The sequence below is a fragment of the Arachis stenosperma genome, chromosome 3 (assembly GCF_014773155.1).
Source record: "Arachis stenosperma cultivar V10309 chromosome 3, arast.V10309.gnm1.PFL2, whole genome shotgun sequence".
NCBI classification, from domain to species: Eukaryota; Viridiplantae; Streptophyta; class Magnoliopsida; order Fabales; family Fabaceae; genus Arachis; species Arachis stenosperma.
The window spans coordinates 55538671-55547454 of NC_080379.1; positions in this window are offsets into that span (position 1 = coordinate 55538671).

An 8784-nucleotide genomic window follows, 5' to 3' on the forward strand; every position below is an offset into this window, starting at 1 on the left:
ATTTCTGGGCAACGCTGCTGTCTTTCCCCATTCAATTTCCACCTCTGTTTCTGCTACAGTTCCAGGTCCCCTGCCTCATCACTGCTCATCTGCTTTTCTTTCTTTCATTAATTTTGTTGTCAATTTTAGTTAGTTAGTTGCTTAATTCTGTTTGTTAGGATAGTTAGAAATACATGCTGTTAGGAAGATAGGATGTGGTTAGATGATCCTAGGCCTGATAATTGCTCCGTTCTTGTTTACTTTCTGAATTCTGCATACTTTACTGAGTGATGACTGATGTGTTATTCTGTGTACATATTGTTACTGCTATGCTACTTTTCAATGCTGCCTTGCTGAACTTTACTTGTGAAATTGAGCTTGCTACTGCCTAAACTTATGCATTCCCTACTTTTATCATGTTTAATATATTTTTCAATTCATAAGTGATTTTTTGCTGTTTTCTGCTATCCAGGAACATCTGATCTACTACCAAAATGCTGTTCAAATTTCTGAAAATTGTTTTGTTTTTTAACTTGCCACCTTGAATTGAACTTGATACTTTTGGAATTGAGTTTTACTTGACTTCACCAAGTTTAATTCTTAGGTTACTTTGGTTGGCATTTCCGTGTTTATTTTGTTTCCCATGATATGCACTGAACCTTCATGTGCTTTCGCTTTTCAAGTTAATCAAATGCCTTTTGACTCATACTGAGCTTACCATTTGACCTTAACTTGGATTTTCTTTCTTGAATATGGTTCATTCGTTTGTAATACTTGGTGCATTCTACTAGTGTAACCCTTGTGAAATTGTTTCCAACTTGCGACACCAATTGTTACAATGTTAGTAACTGTTCCGAGGGTTACCTGAAACGTGCAGCTCGGTCGTCTTAGGGAGGCCCGAGATGGGGGGATTGATGACCCGAGCTTGGTATGCCGAGTGGTTGGTGGTGGTACCTGCAATGACACTCCGATGCTTAAGTTAGCATGGGTCCAAGCAGATATTGAGTAGAATTAGAGTATATGTTATACCTGGGTGCTCCAGTGTATTTATAGTAGTTGGCCGTGATCTTCCCTGGATAAGATATTCTTATCTTATCTTATCCTTTTGGGAGTTTTATCTTTATCTTTGTGGAACCGCCTTTCCTAGGCCTTTTCGGCCTTTAGGTCTTGGGCTTCGTTCCTTTTGGGCTTCTTTAGCTTTATTGTCCGAGGTCCGACCTCAGGCATGGGCCTGGGGATGAGGTCGGACCTTCTATGAACTTTGCCGAGTTTGGGGAGCTCGGTCAGGGTATGAACAGTGCCCCTGCCCGAGTTCGTCCTTGAGAGGTCGAGCTCGGGCATAGTAGTTCTTTTCAAAATTCAAAAATGGCCGTTTCTGCATTTATTGCATTTTACCGTTTCTCCTCGATTTCCGTTCGGGCTTTGTGAAGGCATTATTTATTTGCCCCTTTCCTCCTTTTCTTCGTTTATTCTGGGGTTTCCTCTGCGCCGCCGTTTCGTTCCCCTTGCTGTCGGAGCTCGCCGTTTTCTTTCTTTCTAGGTTTGTTCGTCTCTTTTCTTTTGTACTCATATGCTTCTGTTCTTTTGTGTGGCTCTTTGTCTGTTTCTTTTTCTCTATGCCTGGGTTGCCCCGAAAAGAGGCGCCGCCATTGCTCTGTTTGCTTGTATATGGGGGGGCTCTTTTCTCTGGTATTTTGTTGCTGCATTTTCTTCTATAAAGATCTTTGTTTCTTGTTTTTGCTGAATGGGTTTTCGCTGTCTGCTTTTATGTGATTGTTGCTTGCTGTTGTATTCTTCTTTGTAGGCAAGAATTTTATGTCTCGAAAGGTTTTTCAAGCAATGTCGACCAAGATTCCAAGTGGTCTTGGCTGGGTAGATCCTGGTCCTCTAAGAGTCCCTTCTGTTGTAGATTCTGAGTATTTAGCTAGGTTCCGTAGGGAGTGTAGCATTTGTGAGAATAGAGAGTCTGAGCGGGATTATGAGCTAGTAGCCCCGGAGTCCGAGGAGAGAGTGTGCTTCCCGCCTTTAGAAAGTTCCGAGAAGCTTTTCTTTTATGCTTACGATTGTTTTTTCTCTAAGCTGGGTGTCCGACTTCCCTTTACTGACCTGGAAACCGAGGTGCTGTGGTCTTGTAATCTTGCCCCTACGCAACTCCATCCAAATTCTTGGGCGTTTTTAAAGCTGTTCCAACTTTTGTGTCAGTTTTTGGGCGTCTCCCCCTCTGTTTCTCTTTTTTCCTATTTGTTTGTGTTGACGAAACCGGGGTCGGGTGGAGGGAAGGTGTCTTGGGTCTTTTTTAGGGCTAACCAGGGAAAGAAGTTTTGTACTTTGTACGATGAGTCCTTTCATGATTTTAAGAACTATTATTTCAAGGTCCGGGCTGCTGGGGACATCCGACCTTTCTTTCTAGATGAGAGTGGGGAGCCTTCTTTTCCTCTTTGTTGGCAAGAGAATGTAGTGTCGGTTAAGTATACCTTTGAGAGTCTAGATGAGGTGGAGCAGGCTTTTGTGGGTGTGTTGAGCAGTTTATGGGGTCGGGCACCTCACTTGGACACGAAGAAAATGTTGGGAGATCCAAGCCTTCTCCGTTCCGAGTTAGGTAGTTCCCGACCTCTCCGAGCTTCATCCTTTTAGTATTTTGCCTGTTTTGGTGGAATTCTTGTTTGTGATAATCCCTTTCTTTTTGTTTCTGCAGAGATGTCTTCTCAGGCGGATTCCATGAAGTTTCTTCGTCGGTCGAAGAAGTCTACGGCTGCTCGGAATATCGAGGCTGAGGCTTCTGTCCGATCTTCTCCGCAGAAGGCTACTGTGGGTGTTCAGACTCGGTCGAAGACCATTCCGACTCCTCAGTTCCGAGCTATAACTCAAGATCCTCCGACCTCTGGGCCCGGTCACCTTTCCCCGCCTTCGACCTCGGGTCCTCCCCCCAAGAAACAGAAGACCTCTCAGGAGCTTGCGGGTTTTAATGACAAGGATTTTGATGCCCTTGGTTGGATTGAACAGCATATTCTTCCTCAGACTTTTATTTCTACTGATGATGTGTCTATGGAGCATCATTTTCAGTATATGGCGCGGAGCTGTGTCCGGATGGCCAGTCTTCATGCCGCTATTGCCCGGGAGTTCAAGAAATCCCCCATTGGTGCGACCAGCTCCCGACTTGAGAAGGCTCAGTCTGATCTTGATAAGATTAGTCAACTGAAGGCTGCCAGGATTACTGAGCTGGAGATCTCTTTGGAGGAAGAGAAAACTAGGGCTACCGCGGCTGTGGCGGCGGTGAAGACATCTGAGGAGATGGCGAAGGTGGCGACGGAAAACTATACCAAGCTGTATGCCGAGCTTGTGGAGACGAAGGAGAAGTTGCAATCGGCTCGGGATGATTTTTACGAGCTGGAAGATAATGTGGCCAAGGGTATGGATGCTATGTTTGTGAATTTGAGGGATCAGGTCCGGGTTCTTGCTCCCGACCTGGATCTGAGCTTATTCAGTACGGATAACATTGTTGTGGAGGGAAAGATTGTTCCTGCCCCTGCCGAGGATGAGGTTCCGGTGTCCGACCCCAAGGCTCCGGTGTCCGACCTCAAGGTTCCGGTTGCGGACCCGACTTCAACTTTGGCCGGGGATGGTTCTGGCGTGGAGGTTTTAAACCGGGATGACGGTGTCGTTGATGCAGTCCCAGTTTCCATTTTTCCTCCGCAGCCTTCTGTTGATGTGGAGACCGGAAAGGTCCTTGATCCTCTGTGATCTTTTGTTTTTGGCTTTTTACCCAGCCTGTGGGCTCTTTTTGCTTTTTTGGATGTTTTTCGTGAACGCTTTGGACACCTTTCTGCTATTTAGCTACTTGTAGTAACTTTTTTTAGCTTATTATGCGGTGTTTTTGCGCTTTTGACTTTTTGTTCCGCTTTTTATGCTTTGTAGTTGTTTTTTGGATAACAACTTTTTAGCTAGCGTTTTGAAACCTTTGTTTTAGCCTTGTTCGCGTTTTGGCTTTTGTTTCCGCTTTTATGCTTTTTAGTTGCTTTTTGGATAACAACTTTTTAGCTAGCGTTTTGAAACCTTTGTTTTAGCCTTGTTCGCGTTTTGGCTTTTGTTTCCGCTTTTATGCTTTTTAGTTGCTTTTTGGATAACAACTTTTTAGCTAGCGTTTTGAAACCTTTGTTTTGAGGCTTCTTCCTTGGATCCGGGCTTTTCTTCGGACCTCGGGCCTTGAGTACCTCCTTTTGTTAGGTCCGACCTTTTCGTTGGTCGGCCCTTTAAGTTATTTTTGTAATCTCTTTTTATTTGGCTTTTTTTTTTTAGCCTTTTCAGAGTTACTTTATAACTTCTCACATTAATTTGAACCTCGTCGCTTTATCTTTGCCGACCTTGTATGGTCTCTTGACAAATGATTTTTTGCGTTTTGTCGAGCATAAATTAATGCGCCTTGGTGGGGTACTTTCTAGGATTTGTTTCGTCATGAGGAAGGAGAAAAGAAAATAGAAAAATTCGATTAGTATTAAAAAAAGAAAGAATATTTACAAAGTGTTTACCCTTGACTAGGTCGGGTGTTTTATTTTAACCGGGTGTCTCATTAAAAAACCCTTGTAGGGAAAAAGAGTACACCTCGGGTTAAATTTCTCTAGCTGTAGTACCGTCTTAGATTACAGGCGTGCCAGGCCCTGGGCAGCTCATTGCCTTCTAGGTCGGATACTTTGTAATAGCCTGTTCCTAAGACTTCTGTTACCTTGTAGGGCCCTTTCCAATTTGCGGCTAGCTTTCCTTCTCCCGACTTTTGTGTTCCGATGTCATTTCGGATTAGAATTAGGTCGTGAATGGAGAAGCTTCGCTTTATAACTTCCTGATTGTATCTGAGGGCCGTTCGCCGTTTTAAGGCTTCTTCTCGAATCCGGGCTCTTTCTCGGACCTCGGGGAGGAGGTCGAGTTCTTCCCTTTGTGCCTGCGGGTTATCTTTTTCATTGTAGAAGATGATTCTGGGTGACCCTTCATCTATTTCGATAGGAATCATTGCCTCCATCCCATAAGCTAGTCGGAACGGTGATTCTCCCGTTGTAGAGTGTGGGGTTGTCCGATATGCCCATAGTACCTGGGGGAGCTCCTCGGCCCACGCCCCTTTGGTCTCTTGGAGTCTTCGTTTTAACCCGGCCAAGATGACTTTATTTGCAGCCTCTGCTTGCCCATTGGCTTGTGGGTGCTCCACTGATGTGAATTGCTGTTTGATTTTTAGTTCGGCCACCAATTTCTGAAAACTTGTGTCCGTGAATTGTGTTCCATTGTCTGTTGTGATGGAGTAGGGGACTCCGAACCTTGTGACAATGTTTTTGTATAGGAATTTGCGGCTTTTCTGAGCCGTAATGGTGGCTAAGGGTTCAGCTTCGATCCATTTTGTGAAGTAGTCGACCCCTACTATGAGGTATTTGACTTGCCCCGGTCCTTGTGGGAACGGGCCGAGTAAATCGAGTCCCCATTTTGCGAAGGGCCATGGCGCAGTGATGCTGATAAGGTCTTCGGGTGGTGCCTTGTGAAAATTGGCGTGTTTTTGGCAGGGGGGGCATATTTTCACAAACTCTGTTGCGTCTCTTTGCAAGGTCGGCCAGTAGAACCCGGCCCTGACTACTTTTTTGGATAGTGCCCGAGCTCCGAGATGGTTCCCGCACATGCCTTCGTGGACTTCTTCGAGGACGCCTTTTGTTTCTGAGGTCGGAACGCACCTAAGGAGGGGGTTTGAGAATCCTCTTCTGTATAATACGTCGTGGATTAGTGTATAATTCTGGGCGTCCTTTGTAAGCCTTTTAGCTTCTTTTCTTTCGGCGGGGAGAGTTCCTGACCTCAGGTAGTTGAGTATGGGGGTCATCCATCCTTGCTGTTGGTTGGATATATTTAGTATTTCTTCCTCTCTTGGCACGGAGGGAGATTGTAAGGTTTCTTGGAGAAGACTTCTGTTGTTGCCTCCGGGCTTGGTGCTAGCAAGCTTTGAGAGGGCGTCTGCCCGGGCATTTTGTTCCCGAGGTATGTGCTGGATTTGTATTTCTGGGAAGTGGCGTAATTGTGCCTGTGCTTGGTCCAGGTATTTTTTCATAGTTGGGTCTTTGGCCTGGTAACTTCCATTTACTTGTGATGTGATGACCTGGGAGTCACTGAAGATCGTGATTCTCTGGGCTCCGACCTCTTTGGCTAGCTTTAGACCAGCTAGTAGGGCCTCGTATTCAGCTTGGTTGTTTGAAGCCTGGAACTCGAATTTTAGGGATAGTTCTATCCGCGTTCCTTGGTCGCTTTCGAGTATGACCCCGGCTCCGCTTCCCGTTTTGTTTGAGGACCCGTCGACATATAGGTTCCATGAGAGTGGGGTTCCAGGGGTCTCAGTGTATTCTGCGATGAAGTCGGCTAGATACTGAGATTTTATGGCAGTCCGGGCTTCATAGTGGAGGTCGAACTCGGACAGCTCCACCGCCCATTGTAGTATTCGTCCTGCCAGGTCTGTTTTTTGCAGGATGTGTCTCATGGGTTGGTCTGTCCGGACTTTGATGGTGTGGGCTTGAAAGTAGGGACGGAGCCTCCGAGCTGTAAGTACTAGGGCGTAGGCGAATCTTTCTATTTTTTGATAGTTTAATTCGGCCCCCTGTAGTGCCTTGCTTACGAAGTATATGGGGTGTTGTCCTTGATCATTTTCTCGTATTAGCGCTGAAGCGACTGCCCGATGTCCGACCGAGAGGTATAGTACGAGTTCTTCCCCTTTTAAAGGTCGGGTTAGGATTGGTGGCCGCCCGAGGAATTCCTTGAATTCTTGAAAGGCTTTTTCGCACTCCGGGGTCGACGAGAAGGGTTTCCCTTTCTTTAGGAGTGAGTAGAGAGGTAGTGATTTTATCGCTGATCCTGCCAAGAATCTTGATAGGGCGGCCAGCCTTCCATTCAGTTGTTGTACTTCTTTGACACATGTCGGGCTCTTCATATTGAGTATTGCTTGGCATTTGTCCGGGTTTGCTTCGATGCCCCTTTGAGTCAGCATGAAGCCTAAGAACTTTCCGGCTTCTGCGGCGAAGGTGCACTTCGTCGGGTTAAGTCTCATGTTGTGTTTTCTGAGGGTGCCGAAGACACTGGCGAGGTCGGTCAGCAAGTTTCTGTCTTCCTGTGTCTTTACCAGCATGTCGTCGACGTATACCTCCAGTTGTAGTCCGATGTGCTCTGAGAACACTTTGTTCATTAGCCTCTGGTAGGTTGCCCCTGCGTTCTTCAGCCCGAAGGGCATTACTACGTAGCAGTAGTTTGCCCTTGGGGTTATGAACGAGGTCTTTTCTTGGTCAGGTCCGTACATCGGGATTTGGTTGTATCCTGAGTATGCGTCCATGAAGGAGAGATATCTATAGCCTGAGGCTGCGTCTACTAAGGCGTCGATGTTTGGTAGTGGATATGGATCTTTGGGGCAGGCTTTGTTGAGATCCGTGTAGTTGACGCACATTCTCCATTTTCCATTGGGCTTTTTTACCAGGACCACGTTTGCGAGCCATAGGGGGTATTTTACTTCCCTAATGAACCCTGCATCTAATAGTGCTTGTACTTGTTCTTCTATTGCTTGCATGCGTTCGGGCCCGAGCTTTCTGCGTCTTTGTTGGACAGGTCGGGATCCCGGGTACACTGATAGCTTATGGCACATCAGGTCGGGGCTTATGCCTGGCATGTCGGAGGCTCTCCAGGCGAAGAGGTCGGAATTCTCCCTTAAGAGGGTTATGAGTTCCTCTTTTAGGCCCGCTTCGAGGTTTGCCCCTATGTTTGTCATTTTTTCAGGTGTGCTCCCAATCTAGACTTTTTCGGTTTCTCCCTCTGGTTGTGGTCGAAGATCTTCTCGGGCTTGGATTCGTCCGAGTTCTATCGTGTTGATCTCTTTCCCTTTTAGGCTTAGGCTTTCGTTGTAGCATCGCCGTGCTAGTTTTTGGTCGCCCTTTAGGGTAGCGATTCCTTTTGTGGTGGGGAACTTCATACAGAGGTGTGGGGTCGAGACTATAGCTGCCAGTCTGTTTAAGGTTGGTCGCCCAATGAGGGCATTGTATGCTGAAGTGACGTCGACTATAATGTAGTCGATGCTTAATGTTTTAGATTGCTCGCCTTTTCCAAAGGTAGTGTGTAGCGAGACGTATCCTAAGGGATGGATTGGGGTGTCCCCTAGCCCAAATAGGTCGGTGGGATATGCTTTTAGCTCTTTTTCTTCAAGTCCGAGTTTGTCGAAAGCCGCTTTGAACAGGATATCTGCTGAGCTTCCCTGGTCAATCAGGGTTCGATGTAAGTTGGCGTTTGCTAGAATAATGGTGATTACCATTGGATCGTCGTGCCCGGGTATTATCCCTTGAGCATCTTCTCGGGTAAATGAGATCATAGGTAGCTCGGGCAGGGGACTGTCTTCTCGGATGTGGTAGACTTCTTTGAGGTGCCTTTTTCGCGAGGATCTGGATGTTCCTCCGCCTGCGAAACCTCCGTTTATCATGTGTACGTGTCTTTCAGGGGTTCGTGGGGTTCGTTCTGCCCGATCTTCGTTATCTCCCCTCCTTCTCTTCTTGGTCTCTTCTCCTTTCTCTGCTATGTATCTGTCGAGTTTTTCTTCTCTGGCAAGTTTTTCTATAACATTTTTTAGGTCGTGGCAGTCGTTAGTAGAATGGCCATAAAGTTTGTGGTATTCACAGTACTCGGACCGATCTCTCCCCGCTCTCTTGTGTTTTAGAGGTCGGGGTGGTGGGATCTTTTCGGTGTGGCATACTTCTCTGTAGACGTCTACTAGGGAGACTCGGAGGGGGGTGTAGCTATGGTACTTCCGCGGCTTGT